General features: G+C 51.3%; 4 non-coding genes across 4 annotated transcripts; 2 read left to right on the forward strand and 2 right to left on the reverse strand.

Annotated features, from left to right (window-relative positions):
- The first annotated feature begins 716 nt into the window (after positions 1–716).
- On the forward strand, positions 717–789 carry TRNAV-AAC (transfer RNA valine (anticodon AAC)). The gene has a single exon. It is a non-coding gene; the product is annotated as a tRNA-Val (tRNA).
- Positions 790–3,299: 2,510 nt separating this feature from the next.
- On the forward strand, positions 3,300–3,373 carry TRNAN-GUU (transfer RNA asparagine (anticodon GUU)). Its single transcript has one exon. It is a non-coding gene; the product is annotated as a tRNA-Asn (tRNA).
- A 12,202-nt stretch (positions 3,374–15,575) lies between these two features.
- On the reverse strand, positions 15,576–15,739 carry LOC133761375 (U1 spliceosomal RNA). The gene has a single exon (XR_009866172.1). It is a non-coding gene; the product is annotated as a U1 spliceosomal RNA (small nuclear RNA).
- Positions 15,740–16,183: 444 nt separating this feature from the next.
- Positions 16,184–16,355, reverse strand: LOC133761383 (U1 spliceosomal RNA). The gene has a single exon (XR_009866178.1). It is a non-coding gene; the product is annotated as a U1 spliceosomal RNA (small nuclear RNA).
- Positions 16,356–18,082: the final 1,727 nt, after the last annotated feature.

Below are 18,082 nucleotides of genomic sequence, written 5' to 3' on the forward strand. Positions count from 1 at the left end.
TGAGACCCCAGCGATCCACTCTCCATCTCGCGGCCTGGTCCTCACTCGAGTTCAGTCCAGGCCGGGAAGCACTAGTATGGGTGTTCCGAGTTTTCCGACAGCCAAAAGCCCTAACACGCAGCCTGTGCTAACTACACCCTGAGCTTGTGATGCAAGGGTCAGATTGAAAGGGCGGCCCATGGCATTGGCGCCTTCGTCGGGAGGACGACAAGCAGAAGTCGGGGCGAAAGGCCCTCCGAGGACAGCGCGCAGGTGAGGCCCCACCGGGTCGGGGAGGGCGAGAAGAGGGGGCCCCGCAGCTTCCGCTGGACCCCAGCGCCAGCCATCTGCGTAGAGCCAGGAGCACCGACGGCCCGGCAGGAGCCGAGAAGAAGACCATGAAGGCCGTGAGGGACGCTCCCGTGGCTCGACCGCACCTGACCCACAGCTCCTTCAGCTTCCGGGGCTGGATAGTCAACGAAGAACGGCCCCCGGCGGGTGGTTCTGCCCCCGGAAACGCTGCGGGAGACGCCGGATCCCACAGCCTGCTCAGGCCCGAGGCCTCTCAGGTGGAGTCGCGGGTCTCTGGACGTCGCTGGCTCCTTATCTTGGGGGCAGTTGGTATTTTCTTGGAGCTCATTTTATTCTAATCTAGAAATGCAGTTCAGCTTCCTATATTGAAAATATGACGCAGAAATGATTTTCAAGGATATTTTTTGATCTGTGGTTCAGCGGTGGTTTCCGTAGTGTAGTGGTTATCACGTTCGCCTAACACGCGAAAGGTCCCCGGTTCGAAACCGGGCGGGAACAAGTTTCTTTTCCGAAAAGAAAACCGTAGGACTCACACTTAAATGCTTGCCCCCAGAGAAATAACCTCTCCGATTCCATAATGATACCTGCATGGATACAACCATTTTACTATTGCTCACTCATTTTGCAAGCTTGGAGGGGGGGGGGGTTAGATGCCTACAATTATGGGCTAGCTAGATAAATTATAGTACAGACATGCTATGCATGTCTACACTGAATAGAAAACTGATCTAGATTGCTTTGAATACATGGTACTGGCAGAAAACTTAATTAAAACGTGATTTTTTAATTAATTCAGGGCAATATTTGGAGTTTAAGAAACTAATCCCTAGGAAGATATTTATTTCAGCCGTGGAAGACCAGCATTCCATATTGGGTTCAGTGACTCTCCTACTTTTTCTTCCATCAAAAGCTCAGGAAACTTTGGGACCAAAACTTAGAAATGATACACATAACTTGGATGTATCTCATGAACATACGGGCATAATTACCTGGGAGTGGGGAGAAGCCACATACAAAAAGTACACAAGGGTACTTCAAAAATTTCATAGAAAATGGAATTAAAACATTTGTTTTTGGTGAAACATTTTGAAATCCATGCATTTTTTTCATGATATGATTTTTTGGGTGAACTTTGTGAAGACTGCTCATCCGCATGGATTTCAAAAAAAAAAAAAAAAAAAAAAAAAACAGCGGCCGGCGCTGTGGCTCACTGGGCTAATCCTCTGCCTTGCAGCGCCGGCACACCGGGTTCTAGTCCCGGTCGGGGCACCGATCCTGTCCCGGTTGCCCCTCTTCCAGGCCAGCTCTCTGCTGTGGCTAGGGAGTGCAGTGGAGGATGGCCCAAGTGCTTGGGTCCTGCACCCCATGGACCAGGAGAAGCACCTGGCTCCTGCCATCGGATCAGCGCGGTGCGCCGGCCGCAGCGCGCCGACCGCGGCGGCCATTGGAGGGTGAACCAACGGCAAAAGGAAGACCTTTCTCTCTGTCTCTCTCTCACTGTCCACTCTGCCTGTCAAAAAAAAAAAAAAAATACAGCAAAGGAAACTTACCTTTGACAGCCATTTTCCACAATGTTTTTGAAGTACCCTTGTACAATCGTTGACATGAATTTAAAAATAGGCAATTGTGAGCTCTGGTGATAATATTCAGATTAGTGACTAACTAAGAGAGGGAAGGAACGGCTTGAAAAGGGGCTCCACACACCTTTCTTGAATCATAGTAATCTTCTGTAACTTGAACTGGATGCTGACTGCATTTATCAAAATTAAACATACCGCAATACTCACTTCTTTTTAAAAAGTGCTGTACCGTAGTGCAATAATTTGCCATGTGTACTGTAGTGCAATAATTTATTGTTCCCATAAAAACTAGGATGCAGGGAGTGGAGACAAGCCAGTCTGGACCATGGCTTTTTATTATGCTTTTTATTGTAAACTCATTCAATGCTCAATCTGGTTTCGTGTTAAAAAAGAAAGAAAGAGAGAGAGAGAGAGAGAGAGAGAGAGAGAGAGAGAGAGTCAGACTGGCATTTGAAATAGCTCTCCTGAGAGAACGGCTACGACCACATTATGTCATTGGTGGAAGCTCCTGCCGCGGGGTCACTGCAAGGCAGCAGTTCACCGTTGGGGGTATTTCCTGTCGTGTTCTGACAAAGAGCACGTCCAAGTTTCCTTCTTTGACGTGGCCAGCTGCGGGTTTGTGCACGGTGAGGTTTACTCCTCTTTCGATCGCTCCCGGCCAGAGACCTCCCTCCGCGCCGGTGGCTGCAGGAGTCGAAGCCGAGCGACACCGGTCCCATTGCTAGCTGTGGCTGGAAGGCGTCGCGGTGTCCCGGGCTCGAATTGCAGACCTCCAGGCTGGCGAAGCTTGCTGGCAACCATTATGCCGCCTATCATTCTGAGACTTCAAAAACAAAGCAACATACTCTCTTCGCTGCCTCCTTCTTGGACGTGTAGAGATCCTTGAGCGTTTCTCTCCCATGCGCGTCACCGCTTCTTCCTCCCTCTTCTTCCACACAGTCACGATTCCCACCCCTGGGATCTGGCCGGTGCTTCCCCGCAGGCAGGCCTCCTGGGAGGTCTCGTTGTCTCAGCGACGCCTCTGCTTTCTTGGGCTCCTTTTCCAGTGTCTGCTTTTGGCGCGGTCGCTCACCCGCACCAGTCGCACCGACCTCACGGACTCTGCCGAGCGCAGCCGGGCGGAGCGGGCAGCGCCGGCATGGAGCCCACGGGCGCGCTCGCCTCCCCGTGGATCCCAGCATGGCTCCCGCCCGGGGTCAAGAACTCGGCGTTCTTGGGGCGCTGTTTCCGAAGCAGGCGGGGGCTAAGGCGGGGCCAAGGCCACTTGGCAGCCCTTCTGGTGTGAGGGTTTCTAACGGGACGCACGCGACAGGGTCCCAAACACTCCCGAAGCTTGGAGTTTGCGGTTATCTTGCAGAGAGGAGGCCAAACCTAGGCTTTCAGTGAATGCCCAGTGCATTCTGAAACCGGAAACTGGCTACCTCCGGTGTCTCTGTGGCGCAACCGGTTAGCGCGTTTGACTGTTAACCGAAAGATTGGTGGTTTAAGCCCACCCAGGGACGAGCCAAGCTTTATTTTTAAAAGGAGAGTTAGGGCGTCAGTGGTCATTGTTACAAATATGTTACTTAAAAGAAGACAACAACCTCCTATCCTGCCTGTCTCACCCACCAAATAGTACAATCTTTGTCAACTTGCCATTCATAAACATAGCTATAAGCTTGTCCCACATAAAGACCATAGCCCTTTTTCACTTGTGCCTAACATAAGAAAACTATCACTATCCACAAAGGAAGAGGCTGTTCTTCCCATTAGCATCTTATGTGGTAGGAGTAAGGAGATGAGCAAGAGAGACTAACGGGGGGGGGGGGCGGGGGAGAGGAAGAAATACTTGTAACTATTACATGCTTCTTTCTGCAGCTGGTCTCATACAAGTCTGGTATTTGCAACTGCCTTCTTTCACTCTGTTCCATGTTCCTTTGCTCTCTGCAAGCTCCTCAGCTGGTCTTTGTTATTTACCTGGTGTGTGTGTGGGGGGAGGGGTACATGAACCTCCATTCCTAAAGCATCTGGATCATTAATGATCCTATCTGAATGGAGTTGGTTTGATTTTCCACTGACTTATCTCAGGTCACTGTTGCTCTAAGAGAAGCCCAAGGGATCTCCTGTGTTTAGACATAACTCTTCCTTGCCTCCACCATGGATGGAGAAGCAGTTCAACTTGCCCTTGGCAATCAGGGTCCATCAACCTAGCCAGCAGGGTAACTTCTTTTTTGGCTTGTGGATTCAGAGGCATGAGACGCCCAAAGTGGCTGAGTGGCAGTTTTAATGCTCAATAGAACCATTGTCTGTCGATGGGTACATTCCTCCCTTTTGAGCTAAGACTTCCAGACCAGTAGAACATGAGGGCAAAGGTGGAGAAAGCCAAATTTTGCTCATGTATTACTAGCGGTAATAATGAGTGGTGCCACTTCCATTTCCACTCCTTGGTCCCTGGACCTGTGAATCCTGGCTATGGGAGAAACAGCACTGCCTAGTGAACGGTTGCCTGGAGAACCTTGTCCCACATAGCTGGCATAGCAGCTGAGGCTTCAAGAGGTCATTCCACTGTTCTAATCAGACCAGAGGCTTCAGGATGTGAGAGAATGTGGTGAAATCAATGACTTCCATGAGCATAGGCCCACAGCTGCAGGGGATGCGGACCTATTCTAAGAACTGCATCTGAACCTGTGGAGTAGGAAGTGGCGGCCCAGGCCAAGAAATCAGGTTCACAGTGTCTGTTGCACAGGCCCCCCGGGTGCTCCCGCCTGCTTCGTGGCTCCTCTCCTTCCACAGGGACAGCTCAGCGCTCAGCCCAAGGTCCACTTTGTGACCAAGGACTTGGGTGTTCTTGAAGTTTTCAGGGACCATGCTGGAGCCTAGGTGGTAGTGGCAGTGGCTGCAAGAATCAAGATTCCAAACTGCAAAAACTCTCCTAAGCTCTTATTGAGCACAGTAACTTTGAGATCCTATTAAGATTGTGTTTCTGCGGCCAGCACCGTGGCTTAACAGGCTAGTCCTCCGCCTTGTGGCACTGCCACACCGAGTTCTAGTCCTGGTTGGGCACCGGATTCTATCCCCGTTGCCCCTCTTCCAGGCCTGCTCTCTGATATGGCCCGGGAAGGCAGTGGAGGATGGCCCAAGTCCTTGGGCCCTGCACCCCATGGGAGACCAGGAGAAGCACCTGGCTCCTGGCTCCTGGCTCCTGGCTTCAGATCAGCGCGATGCGCCAGCCGCAGTGGCCATTGGAGGGTGAACCAACGGCAAAAAGGAAGATCTTCCTCTCTGTCTGTGTCTCTCTCTCACTACTCTGCCTGTCAAAATAAATAAATAAATAAATAAATAAATAAAGAGAGAGAGATTGTGTTTCTGCTTCAGGTGGGACAGTGGCTTCAGGTGGGACAGTGTCAACAGTTCAGAGCCGCCTAGACAAGGGTCCTAGCACCGGCCTATGCAGTGTAATTTTGCAGAGAAGTGTAAAAATTTCAAAAATAAGCCTGCATTGGCCAGGAATCAAACCCCAGTTCCCGCGTGGGAGGCTAGAATTCTACCACTGAACCACCAATGCACCTGCCACTGCCTAATTCAAAGTGGTTACTATGAGAGTATCCCCAAAGACAGCCATAGTTGCAAAAGAGGTTTATTGTAGTGTTGATTAAAAGCTAACAAACTCACCCATACAGAAGTCTTTTCATAGAAGACTTTCACAAAACTATCATTATCAAAATGTCTAACTTTACCTGAAGCAACTCAAAAAAGGTTCTTTCCAATTGTATGGCAGATCTCCATTGTGAAACATCAGAAATTCATTCAGGTTGCTTGTTTCTACTGCTGTCTCCAACGGTCAACTTCAAAGTGTTGCCCTAGTGGTTCTTAGAAGGTGACCTAACTGGTAGGGTTAGGTAAGTAAAGTTCTGATCAGGGGAGAAATAAGCAGCAGCAGAAGCAAAAGAAAGGAAACCGAAGGACAGAATCAACATAGAGAAATGAAGAAGAAAACTTTGGTTCATGGAATTGGACTTTGTAGCGTTTATTTATTTAGTGTGGTGAAAGTAATAACCAATCTTATGATAAAAACGTGGTGTCTACTTTATAAGATGTTTACAGCATTTAAAGGGATGTGTGATATAAAAAGATCAACAATTCTTGAGGTCAATGTTGGTTTATTTGGGAATATCCAATTTCCTCAATTAGTATGCTTTAATCTATCAGCTATATAAGGACGTGACTATTTTAAAGAAATGTTGATGGTTGAAATGTTAACATATTGGTCTTTTGATGAAGTTCAAATAGTAGAGAGCTCTGTCCCCGGTTCTCCCTGGGGAAAGGAAGCTGGGAAGAACCTGGAGAGTTCTTGTTCTCAAGTCAGGTCTGGGAGTCCTGCTGGCCTTTGGAGGACAGGAGCTGTGACAGGGGATCGTGCTTCTCTCACTGGGAGGCCATGCAAGGTCCATGCTGGGTCAGAACTTAGGGCTCAGCAAGGGAATCAACCTTCACTTTGAGCTTGCACAGCCTAGGTTTTATTTGTCCTCTGTCCATCACCCAAGACACACACCAAGTCTGGCCAATACACCTTCAAATACCACCTCTATATGCCAACAACATCTATATTTATTCCCACAAACCTGCACTTCCTACTCTCAACTTCCAGTTCTCAGGTCAATGTTGCATGCATCTTAGAGTCTATGCTAAATCTGCGCATCAGGTCAAATGCTAACGCTCAGCACAGCAGACAGTTCCTGTCAGCATCACGACATCACTGCGCACAGCAATACACTATGATCAGACCCAAGAGCAGCATCTCCTGAAGAGCAGGGTATCACCTGAGGGCTTGAATTGGTCACTACAATCTATGTGTCCCCTGCTTAGTACATTTACTTACTGCCAAGCCAAATCTTGCTGTACTCTTTGGACACACTTTCTCATTCTCACAACGTAAATTGCTTCCAGCTTAATGTAAAAAGAGCGTAAGTTTATTGAATACAAGCTTACTGCCACTTTTTGAACTACTTTCCACCGATCATCTCTTACTTCCACTAATAAAAGCAGATGAAAACTTGGCTTCCCTTCAGCCAGTCTGTCCCATGCCATCCACTTCCACACTGGACCCTGTGTGAACCGTCCACATCTGACATCTGGACACAACTGCAGCCTGAATCCGTGTAGTATCCCTGTTTTCATCAGTTAGATCATTAACACCTCATCTGCCTCCTGCTTCCTACATCATTCTAGTATCTCTTGCCAGCACTCACATTCAGGGACAATGACCTACGTGACATAAGAAACTAAGGAGATGATGAACTTTCCAGAGTCCTGTCATTGAATCCCTTGTGAGCTATTTTAACGCAGGCTGCCACTAGCAAAGTGCCAGCTGATTTGGTTCCCTGGGCAGGGTACTCTTCCTAACTTGCGGACCACCATCTTATTCCTCTTCTAAGTCTAATTACCTCTCCCAGGCCCCACATCCAAATGCCCTCATCCTGGTGACTTAGGGGTCCAGCGAACCAATCTGAAGGTGATAGACATCAAGCAAGTAACACCAGCACCTGTGCTATGGGATCGGCTGGTTTTCGGTTTGTTCCCAGACCACGACACAATGCCTAACACGTCCGGGAAAATCACTGCTCCTGTGTTTCTGCCCTTTTCGAACCAGGGACCTTTCACGTGTGAGGTGAACGTGATAACCATTACACTACGGTACCAGAAAGTGAGAGGGCTTTGGGATATGCCTCAGAAAACCTGACATCTGTCATCTTCAACTATCAACACTTTCTAATCTACAAAGGTCAACTGCATTTCCAAACTCAAGAAAACAAAAACAAAACGTCCCGGGAACCACCCCTGATTCCTGGGCAAGGAGCCTGCAGCTCCGGATGGGTCCTCGCATAGGGTCCCTTGGAGGCCCCACTCTTGGCTTTGGGATCCCGCATCTCACACAGGGTTTCCGGGTCCAGACGGAGCGCTGGGGGCCATTCTTCTTCCCCGCTGACTTTGCAGCCCCAGAAGCGGCAGGATCCCGCGGGCGGGTCAGGGGCGGCGGGGCCAGGCTCGTGGACGCGCCCCCTCGGGCGGGGCTGCGCGCGGCGCCCCGGTGGCCTTTGCCTCGGCGCCGGCCGTCAGCGCGCTGGGCTCTCTGCAGATGACGGCCGCCTCGGGCCCACCGGGAACCGCCAACCCTTCCTCCCCGCGCCCTCCCCGGCGTCTGCGCTTCGTCCTCCCGGCACAGAGACCCCTCGGCTTCCTGCCGCAGTCGCTTACTCCCTTCGACGCGACCCAAATCCGGTCGTGGAATGGCGACCCCGGGTTTTAGTCGGTACGGTGGCAGCGTCCCAGGGCGTCGGCTGTCTTAACGCACGGGACATCAAGCCAGGTCAAGCCACGCTTGGGCGCCACGAGCCGCGACTGACGCGGGTTAGACCCGGGTGCAGCGGCCCGCGCCGATTTCACCGTTGCTCCGGTGTCAGTCTGGGGACTCCTTGTGAGGGACGGCTTCGTTTTACCCTTCACAACTCCCGAACGCGTTTTCTGGGCTTTGGGGAACTTTCCCGTCCCAGGGGTCACGCAGTGCGCATTTTAACTTGGGACCCACGGAGACCACGGCCGTTTTCACGGAAGGCCTGGACCTCGCGTGCGCCTCACAGCAAAGGCCAGGCAGCTGGGAAGAGGTTCTTCTGCGTAAGGACGCCCGTGCCTTCGCTCCCCGCGGCGCGCTGCCGCCGCTCTCCGCCTGCCCCGCTGGTCTCCTTCAGACGGAAAACTGGGAAAGTCTGGGGAGGACCGAGCCGTCCTCTCCAGCAGCCGCTGCTCTTCCGGCAAGCGGCCAGCGCGTCTCCTTCGGCCGCGAGGCTCCAGGGCGCCCACGCCGGGGAAGGCGCGGGCCGGAGGCTCCCCGGGGCCCCTGGCCGTGGCGCTGCACCCGCTCTGTTGGCCCTAACCGGAGACCTGGACGTGAGTGGACGACTTGGTCATCCTCAGCGGCGACTGCAGGCCGAGCCCCCCAAGAGACGGACTTCAGGGCAGCTTAGATCAGGAACTCCGTGAGATGTCCCGCCCGCCTTGTCCACTCGGGGGAGAGGACTCGCCGCCTCTCTGTCGCGTCTACGTCCTCTGGGGTTCCACGTGCACAGGACAAAGGGAGCAGGAGCAGGAGGGGCACTGTCGGGGGGGCTGCACTGCTGGGGCAAACCTCATAAAGCGCTCCCTGGTTCATCTCGACGCACGGAAAGGGAAGGGTGCCAGGCTCCTGACCTCGCTCAGGGAACCCGTCCTTCCTGGCCCCAGAGAGCAGACCCAGAAGAGGGACAGATTCAGAGAAAAAGCTGGCCGGCGGCCCAGCCCCACGACCCGGAGAGCAAGTGTCCGAGCCAGCCGAGGGTCGTGCGGAGAATTGTTCTCCCCCGCCTCCATCAGAGCCTTGGCTGGAATTCCGAGATCGCGACAAGGAGGGAATTGTGTAGTCAGAGGTCCACCCTCGACCGAGAGGAAAGCACGAATCCCTGACAGGCTGGACTTGGGAAACACCAGCGTCAGGGAGGGGTTCGGCCCGAGGATATGCGAGAACGGAGCGTCCAAGGCCGGAAGACCGCAGGCGCAGGAGGCTGCAGGGAAAAGATCGGAGGGCAGAAACTCCTAGGGGTTTTCCGTCCAGCCCGTCCAGGTCCCTGCAACTCGGGGACCCTGACGAGGTCGGAAGGTGGAGGTGCAGGCGCCCGGCTTCTGCAGCTGGGCGCCTCCCCGCTGGCGCCCCCTCTCGGCAGCCTCGTCCACTGTCGGGCTCCGGCTCCCAGCGCCGCTGCCTCGCGGACTCAGGGCTCCAGGTGAGTGGTGAGGCCGCCTCGGGCGAGGCCCTGGCTCCGCCGCCGCCACCAGCGCCACTGGCAGGGCTCTGTGGGTGGCGTGGGTGCTCGCAATTTGGAGAAAACGGGGAGGCGTCGGCCTTCGGAGCATTTCCTTGGAGGCAAGGGCAGCATCGGCCAGAGTGGCTGCGACATTTGGGGTTTTTCATAGTTGATCATTTTTTCTACAGTTTTGCCTTACAAACATGTATGTGTGGGGAGGCAGGCTTAAGTTAGTCACCGTTTTGAGTGGAAGGTGGTTTCCTTCCTAACTGTATTTTACTTTCAGATTATTCATAAACAAACATGTTTGCCATCTCAACTGAGTGATACAAAATATTAGATTGTTTCTGTTTTTTTCTTCACTCAACATATCCTCATGTTCTTTTCTCCTATACCCGACAGACAAAGAACTATACACATTTTAGGTAGGTTGAAAGGAAGCATTGACTGGTGTGGCTGGAAATGCTTGCCTTTTCAGTGAAAAGCTTTCACCGAGTCACCTGGACAGGTAGTCACGCAGCTTACATAGACAGTAAGCTGGAATAAGGCCTGAAGTCATTAAATAGAAAGAAAAGGGGCGGCCTCTACTGAGGATGGGGGCAGTGAAATGTTGGTTTCAATGCAACCCAAACTGGAAGCGTCTACATCTGTGAGAAGGGAGGTAGCCAGAAGTCCTTTTGTTGTACCTGAGTGAGTGCAAAGGAGCTCCACACATTGATAAAATTCGATGGTCCTTTATTGCCAGCGCTGGAGAGTGGGCTCATGCCCTAAAGAACTCTCGACCCTGAAGCCCAAAGCAACAGGGTTTATAAAGGCAAAAACCACAAAATGGGAGAGGAATTCATGGTTGCCAGGAACAGGGGGGAATACATGGTTACCAGGGTCAAGCTGACCTAAAACCTATGCGAAACTAGTATCAATTAAAATCTCGACAATACCAGTTACAATCTTAACAATTCCAATTATAATCTTGACATTAATGCAGGTATTGGTTTTAATCATATGTAGGACATAGACAAATTACATTTTTATCATCAACCCAGGTATAGCCTATCCACTTCCAAGCTTGAGCGATCATGCTGGGGGTTTCTGTGCTCTGCCAAGTGTGATGTAGTGGACTGCTATTGTTCAACTGTTTTAGATCATAGTTTCAGACCAGAGTCTCACAGTGTGTGGGGGGGCACCTTCCCAGAATGGAGTCTCAGGTTCTCCAAAATGGAGTCCCTACTGTCAAGGTGTTACTTCACATTCACGAGAAATAGTCAGAAGGCCTTCATGGGGTCCACTTGGTGACATTCTCCCGGGTCCTTGGCAGCTGGGCCTCAATATGAGGGCATCAAGGATATTCCTAAGCACCTCTGGGTCACCTAAGCAGAAACCACAGCCATCCAAGCAGTCTGTCCCCGTGTGTCAATGGAGACTCGATTGCCTAAACTTAAACTGCAGCATTTCGTCCCACAAGCCTGAGGGCCATCCACCTCGCAGGAGCAGAAGTGTTTTCTTGCAAGAGAAGCCAATACTGGCGGCGTGTCCAGTGGTATTCGTGGTCTCACACGCACAGTGCGTCCCCAGGGCCCTCCAGATGGACTCCAGAACCCAGCTGCTGCTGGACAGGGGAGAGATGGACAGTGCCGAGTCCCAAGGAGGGCCTCCGCCTCTCCCATCGTGGACAGAGTTCTGCTCCTGGAAGTATTCCTCCTCGTCGTCGAGGAAGCCATTCTCCCCGGCACAGAGTCAGTTGGGCCTACAAGCTACGGGGCCCGCTCCCTGCTATTCCAGAATTGACTCACAGGGACAATAAAAGTGGGCAGGGCAAGGACAGGTCCAGCAGGTGGAGACCAATTTTCTCCTTGTTGAGCAGTGCCAGCGCAGCGTTGGGTGGGGATGGCTGGGTGAGCAGCGGCATCTCGCGTGCACCCATGGCTCAGAGCGTCCTGGTTGCATGACTTTGGAGCAGCTAGGTGCTTCCAGCTTTGGTCTGGTCCAGCCCCAGCTGTTGCCACCATCTGGGGAGTGACCCAGAGAATGGAAGATTTCTTTATTTCTCTCTGTTTCTCACTTCCTCTCTATCACTCTGCCTTTCAAATGAATACATAAATCCTATAAACCCCCTCACCTAAAACATGAATACCTACCTGAATAAACCATTAGACTTAAAATCTGATCAAGTAGAAAAAGGAAAGTGAAGAGTCAAAAGAATCACGTGTTTCTGAGAGGAAGGTAGCAAAAGGAGCCGAAGCTTGAGAGGAATGCCTTGACAAGGCAGTGTAACAAGGGCAAGGAAATGTGGGGGACTGAAGGGCCTCACTGCTCCTGGCTTGCAGGAACACTGTCTTGCCTCAGACCTGTGCAAGTTTTCCAGCTCCTGCACCTTGCAGGTGCTCCAGACACTAAAGGCTACAAGCTTTTCATTGATGCTTTGTTCTAGAATTGAGAGAGCTGAGTGAGCTGTGGGGTTCTTTATACAGGATGTGAAAATCCTGGGCCTTATATTTCAAGGGAAGGCAATAGCCTCTAAGCCAGGGCCTGCAGGCTGCTAAGCACCCATTTTGCTGATACACTGTCTTAACTCTTTGTTAAGATGCTGCTTCTGATGTACAATGCAGTTGAGTTTTGCATAATGTCCTAAATTTGGACACATGGGCAGCACTGCATTCAGGAAGAGCTGGGGACTCTGCAGTGGAGAGGCTGCCTCATAGGTGAAAAATGTCCACTTGGAAATTGAGTAGAATCTATTTTTTTCTCACAGACTTCTGTGTACTCTTTTCAGAAGGGTTGTGCTTGATAATGCAAGAATTATGAGAAATAGAAGTTGCATCCTTGCACAAAAAAAAAAAAAAAAAAAAAGAAAAGAAAGAAAAAAAAGCCCTCATGGAATAGATCTAAGTTTACTGAACCAAGCAAGAGTTTGAAATGGACTTTGAGCACACCAAAACTGCCTTTTAAGGATACAAAATTCTTAAGAATCCAATTCTGACCATATAAGAAAATGACTTTGAGGACAACTTTCACTTTTCATTTCCAGTGCAAATAAAAAAAATTTTTAATGTCTACCAATACTCTAGCCACTAGGGCCTTTTGTTATCTGCTTTAGATGATACTGACAAAGAAGGTGTGATTATTGGTGGGATGGCAGCAAAATCCAACAATGTAGGGAATCTACCTGAAAAGATTCAAAAGAAGGCTTTGATTCCAACAGGGTTATGCCACCAATTGCTGAGCTAAAATGTTTAAAGGTGGGAGAGGGGGACAGTGCTGTGGCGTAGCTGGTAAAGCCGCTGCCTGCAGTGCTAGTATCCCATATGGGCACTGGTTCAAGTCCTGGCTGCTCTACTTCCAATCCAGCTATCTGCCATGGCCTGGGAAAGCATTAGAAGATGGTCCAAGTGCTTGGTCCTCTGCACCCGTATGGGAGACCTAAAGGAGGCTCCTGGCTCCTGGCTCCTGGCTTCAGCTTGGTGCAGCTCAGGCCATTGGGGCCATCTGGGGAGTGAACCCTCTCTCTGCCTCTGCCTCTCTGTAACTCTTCCTTTCAAAATAAATAAAAATAAATCTTTTGAAAGGCAGAATTACAGAGAGAGGGGGAGAGAGAGGGAGAGAGAGAGAAGCCTGGTTCACTCCCCAGATGGCCGCCATGGCTGGAGCTGAACTCATCCTAGTCCGGAGCCAGGAGCTTCTTCCAGGTCTCCCACATGCATGCATGGAACCAAGGACATGAGCCATCTTCTACCATTTTCCCAGCCCATAGCAGAGAGCTGGATTGGAAGAGGAGCAGCCAGGACTAGAACTGGTGCCCATATGAGATGCCGGCACTGCAGGTGGCAGCTTTATCCACTATGCCACAGCACTGGCCTCAATAAACAAATCTTGAAAAAAAAAAAAAAAGTCAAAGGATTGGCAACCAAGAAGTCTTCTTTCCATGCTGTGAAACTTGCAAGAACCTAGGCTTATATCTTTTTTATCCTCTGCTCTTCCAAACTCCTTTAGATCTGTAAACCTGGGGAGACTTCAGACACTGGGGACATGACAAGGGAAATCGTGTCACAGTACATATTTTTGGGATCATGGGAACATCTTGTAGTTAAATGATTTCAAGGCTAGACTGGCAGGCCAACTGCCCTCCTGTAACTGTTCCTTATCTCTCTCAAGAATGAGTTCTGGTTTAACTGATAAAGCCGCTGCCTGCAATGTTGGCATCCCATAAGGGTGCCTGACCCATCCTGGCTGCTCCACTCTCTGCTAATGGCCTGGGAAAAACAGCACAAGATGACCCAGAGCTTTGGCCCCTGTTAACCCATGGGAGATGTGGAAGAAGCTCCTGGCTTCTGGCTCCTGGCTTTGGCTTGGCCCAGCCCTGGCTGTTGTCACCATCTAGGGGGTGAACCAGTGGATGGAAGATCCCTCTCCTTTTGTAATGCTGACTTTCAAATAAATAAATAAATCTCTAAAAAGGAAAGAAAGGAAGCAAGCCAGCTTTTATAAACTCCATCTGCAAACTCAACAGAGATATCACTTCCCTTTGGTTGTTTTACGCACTTAGAAACTGGCTCCCAGCAACTTTTACTGCTATTTCACCTCATCCCACGGTGAATGCCAGAGCTTCAGATTTTAGCTTAATCTACATCCTCTGGCAGTTGTCACTTCAGATTTCTCTTTGGAGGAAAACTAAATATGAAAGATGAACTTTTCTAAGGCGTTTACCACAACAAACCCTGGGAGAGACAATAAGTTCAATTATTTGAGTTGATTTCAATCAGTAGTAATACTGTCCATATTAGCACAATTCTCAGTTTTTCCCTTGTGCCTGATAGGCAAGGCCCTGGACTTGAAAGAGGACACCCTCCAGGAGGACAAGAATAAACAAGAATTTGAGGAGGAGAAGTAGAAAGATAGGGAGATAAATGGGACAGGAAACTGAGGACTACAAGATGGCTCAAGTGGTATCTTTTTTTTTTGTTGTTGTTGAATAATCAGGTCAGTGCAAATGTCAGATCTGATATGTAAGTAGGAAGGAGCAGTGTGTGTGTGTGTGTGTGTGTACACAAGAAAGCACTATGGTAGCAAAGATCCAGTTTGCTAAAGCACACTGATTTAAGTCTTTATGAGGTGGTGCTATTGTTCTAGTTTTAGCATATTTGTAGTGATACTGTTAGACCAAAACTCTTGAGACCAAGGATTCTTTGAGCCTTAGCAAGAAAAGGACTGGGTCCTTGGGCAAGTTCCCCAGCCCGCAGGAATAAGGCTGATTGTTGGAACTAAGTCCACTGGACCTAAGAGCCATTTTTGTAAAAAAAAAAAAAAAAAGTTTTGGGGTAGGAGGCCAATCCATAAAAAGTAGTATCGGTTGAGGTTAAGAGTCTTGAAAGTGTATAGAAAAGCAGGAGGCAGTGGCTCCTATTGGGATGTTCCTATGGGATCCTAGGAACAGAATCTGGTGAAGCTGTAGATTTTGAAACCCTAAGCACCACTGAGGTTGCTGTTCCATGAGAAGCAGCCCTGTATCCTCGTTTGAGGCGGTTTATTTGCATTTTCCTCTAAAACGTCTAAGGATCTCCCCTGAATAATTGTCTTGCAGGGGCCTACTGCTCTTCTTCAGGCCCTGCCACCACCTTGGATCATTGGTCTGGGCTGGAAATGCGATGCAAATTGCAGTAAGCGCCAGAGGGAAAAGTACAGAGTAGTGACCCATGAGAAGGCGAAATAGAAGTAGAAGTGCAAGGTTTTGGCACTTTACGTGAAGAAAAATTCTGAGGGAAGCGTCTATGAATCCAAATACAAAGTGGAAGAAATGTAACAGTGAGCCCAGCTGAGCCTAGTGGAGCTACAACTCCATCCCTACTGGGCGCCCAGGAGGCACCCTTAGACATCTACTATTTCAACGGACCAAAACCAGGGGAGAACGCGCACGCAGTCCCCCACTGCCACAAATTCTGCAGTCAAGTTTCCCACATGTGGGGAAATCGCAGGGGTCAGCACTCCCGCAGTGCAATGGGACAGCCTCGCCCTGGGAAAACCACCTGCCTGATCATGGTGTCTCCCCTGCCAGGTAAGTATGAGCTGTCAGCCGTCCGCCCCAGCACAGCTTCACACGCCCCGCACTCTTCACACGTGCTCACTTTGCGCCCCACATCCCCTGGGCCCTCTTCGCCCTCACACTCTCACAGCGCTCGATTGTGCCGACAGCGGTCCCGCGCTCTCTCCCACAGCACGGGAATGCGGTTGTGAATCTGCAGCAGGTCCCGGCCCAGCAGCCGCTGCGTTGTTCTTCATCTACATAGCCCCGCCCCGTCCGTGACGCCACTGAAGGAGCCCCGCCCACCCCGCGCCCAGCAGCGGAACCCGCCGCGCGCCCTGGAGAGCTCAGAGTGACAGCTGTACCCGTCGCGCCCCTCCCTCCCCCACCCATGCGGGCGCCGCGCAGGGACCTGATCCTTCTCGATGCATTACACCTGCTTTGATAAGCCTGAGGAGCATCTGCTCTTTAAACTGGAGAAAAATCAGGGGAGCGCGAGCACACAGTCCCCCCCACCACACATTTTGCAGTCGAGTTTCCCCCATATGGGGAAATCGCAGGGGTTAGCACTGCCGCAGTGCAATGGACGAGCCTCGCCCTGGGAGAACTGTTACTGGAGAATGGCAGGGTTCTTGTCTTGGCCCAAGCAAGAAATCAGGTGTGAGACAGAGAGTAGTGGAAAGCAAAACAGCAAGGTTTATTAGGGCAGGGACAAAGTAAGAATGGATGGGCACCTCTCCAGACAGAACCTGAGAGAGAGTGCCCAGTCAGTCGCTCAGACTAGGGGGAGCGAGGTTACATGGTTGTGTGGAGAGGGTACACCTGGGCAGGCCAGGCGGGTGGCTCAGCATGGAGGCAGAGGGCTGAGCTCCCAGTCAGATTGAGGCCTGGGGGGAGGGGGGTGGGGGGGTGGGGGGGGGACGGTGTTTAAGGGGATGGGCCTTGCCTTGCCGCCTCTGCTCTTCCTGGAACAAAGGACTTTTTGGATGTAAATGCGAAACATTCCTAGCTGAGTTTTCCTTCTGAAGTTATCAGACAGCAGGAAGCCTGGCTGGCATTGCCCTGCTTAGAGGAAGGATGGGCGGGACCCCCTGGAAGATCCATAGGATGTTTGAAGTGCACATACTGGGCTGCACCTGGAAGGTTATCAGGCAGAGGGGGCGGGGACCCCCACCTGCCAGGTTACCGGGTAGAAGGAGCAGGGCAGGATGCAAATACTGGGCTGCCCCTGGCAGTTATTGGGATGACTTTGAGATACATATGCTGGACCTACAGGTCAACTCTTTAGGCCTTTGTCACACACACATAAGCTCATATCTGACTTCCTACCTAACAGAGCCACCTGCGTGATCATGCTGTCTTCCCCTGCCAGGTAAGTATGAGTTCCGCCCCTTCCGTCCCAGCACAGCCTCACACAACTCGCTCTGCACACACACACAGTGAGTTCCTCCCGCTTCCTGGGCTCTCCTTGCGCTGATCCGCAGATCCCGGCGAGTTTCCAGAAACAGGCTGTGATGTGACCTTTTTCTCGCACGGGACTCCGCACCCGGAGCCTCAGCAGCTGACCCTGCTGGCCCCAGCTGCATGGTCGCTGTCCCCTCTGCGTTTTTCGGGCAGCGCCCTTCGCCCATCCCACTTCTGCCCGCGTCAGCGCCTTCCTCTCCCGCGTGGAACGATGGCGCCATAGCTGCTTCAAATGGGTCTGCGACCTAGGCGGCTGGGCCCACGCACTTGGGCCATCTTCCCCTGCTTTTCGCAGGCCACAAGTAGAGACCTGGATCATAAATGGAACAGAGGGCACCCAGACCGGCACCCATATGGACGCCGGCAATGCAAGCGGCCCCAAAATCGTTGTTTCTGTGTCAGCAGACATGTGTTCTCCTTGTGAGAACACTCACTGGAAATATTGCTTCTCGACCTGGTCTTTGGCTAGAATGTCGTATTCAGAAATGCTCACGGGCCCAGGCTTGGCCAGTTTTGAAGAACGAAGTTGACTTGATTGAACCAAGAAAGCCCCTGGAAGAACCCTGGCCTTGGCGCGGGTTTCACGGGTTCTCAGCCTGGTGACAGGAAGGCCCAGGGCCAATATAACCATTGTGAGGACGGCAGGAAGAGAGGAACTCCCCCAATGGGAGAGGCGGTGAAGGCAGACTTGCACAGCCAGACCTGCCTGTGTCTTCCCACCACAGAGAGGCATTTAAAGAAGACTCCTCATTAAAAGTCCCAGCAAGGCCAGCGTAGAAGGAGCTTATGCAGCCAACTGCTATCCCAGCTGCGCTCAATAACCAGGCCATGCATTAAACTAGACCGAGTTGAAGTGCCAGTGAGCCAGGGCCTGACCAGAGTCACTCCTTTTTGTCCTTGTCTTGGTATCCTCTATTTCC

This window comes from Lepus europaeus, chromosome 5, assembly GCF_033115175.1.
Source record: "Lepus europaeus isolate LE1 chromosome 5, mLepTim1.pri, whole genome shotgun sequence".
NCBI classification, from domain to species: Eukaryota; Metazoa; Chordata; class Mammalia; order Lagomorpha; family Leporidae; genus Lepus; species Lepus europaeus.